Source organism: Triticum dicoccoides, unplaced genomic scaffold, assembly GCF_002162155.2.
Source record: "Triticum dicoccoides isolate Atlit2015 ecotype Zavitan unplaced genomic scaffold, WEW_v2.0 scaffold142659, whole genome shotgun sequence".
NCBI lineage: Eukaryota > Viridiplantae > Streptophyta > Magnoliopsida > Poales > Poaceae > Triticum > Triticum dicoccoides.
This window is the reverse complement of record NW_021201285.1, coordinates 1-1,218: the sequence shown is the minus strand read 5'-3', so window position 1 is coordinate 1,218 and position 1,218 is coordinate 1. Positions and strand designations below refer to the sequence as shown.

Sequence of the window (1,218 nt, the reverse complement as noted above, 5' to 3'; positions counted from 1 at the left end):
GGGATCCGGTGCTTTAGTGCTGGTATGATCGCATCCGACATGTTTCCCCGTCTTCGTCCCTTATGCTTGCCACTCCCAGGTCCGCTCCAAAGACGATTCTACATTCTCACTACCATTACAACCGTTCCCTAACAATGGATAATGTCCTATACTACTTACTCTCCCGCTCAATCATGGAGACGAGTTTTCCACGGTTTCCACCCCTTCCTCCATATCGCAGCAACACGAGTTTTTTCCACCCCTTTCAGAAAGCGCTCTTCGCGCCACAAAGCCGCCCCAAGACGCGCGAGCAATGAGCATCGAGCTTAAACATATCGCAAACGTCAAAAATAATATAACGGGATTAATATATATCGCGCACGTGCGATATGTTTGTCACAAGGCGCAAAAAATAATTATAAAAGGAATGCAACACGAGGACTTCCCAGGAGGTCACCCATCCTAGTACTACTCTCGCCCAAGCACGCTTAACTTCGGAGTTCTGATGGGATCCGGTGCTTTAGTGCTGGTATGATCGCATTCAACATGTTTCCCCGTCTTCGTCCCTTATGCTTGCCACTCCCAGGTCCGCTCCAAAGACGATTCTACATTCTCACTACCATTACAACCGTTCCCTAACAATGGATAATGTCCTATACTACTTACTCTCCCGCTCAATCACGGAGACGAGTTTTCCACGGTTTCCACCCCTCCCTCCATACCGCAGCAACACGAGTTTTTTCCACCCCTTTCAGAAAGCGCTCTTCGCGCCACAAAGCCGCCCCAAGACGCGCGAGCAATGAGCACCGAGCTTAAACATATCGCAAACGTCAAAAATAATATAACGGGATTAATATATATCGCGCACGTGCGATATGTTTGTCACAAGGCGCAAAAAATAATTATAAAAGGAATGCAACACGAGGACTTCCCAGGAGGTCACCCATCCTAGTACTACTCTCGCCCAAGCACGCTTAACTTCGGAGTTCTGATGGGATCCGGTGCTTTAGTGCTGGTATGATCGCATCCGACATGTTTCCCCGTCTTCGTCCCTTATGCTTGCCACTCCCAGGTCCGCTCCAAAGACGATTCTACATTCTCACTACCATTACAACCGTTCCCTAACAATGGATAATGTCCTATACTACTTACTCTCCCGCTCAATCACGGAGACGAGTTTTCCACGGTTTCCACCCCTCCCTCCATACCGCAGCAACACGAGTTTTTTCCACCCCTTTC

The 1,218-nt window shown here is 48.7% G+C and overlaps 2 non-coding genes across 2 annotated transcripts; both read right to left on the bottom strand.

Moving 5' to 3' along the window:
- Positions 1 to 403: 403 nt before the first annotated feature.
- On the bottom strand, positions 404 to 522 carry LOC119343832. The gene has a single exon (XR_005166295.1). It is a non-coding gene; the product is annotated as a 5S ribosomal RNA (ribosomal RNA).
- Positions 523 to 889: 367 nt separating this feature from the next.
- LOC119343833 lies at positions 890 to 1,008 on the bottom strand. The gene has a single exon (XR_005166296.1). It is a non-coding gene; the product is annotated as a 5S ribosomal RNA (ribosomal RNA).
- Between the last annotated feature and the right edge of the window lie 210 nt (positions 1,009 to 1,218).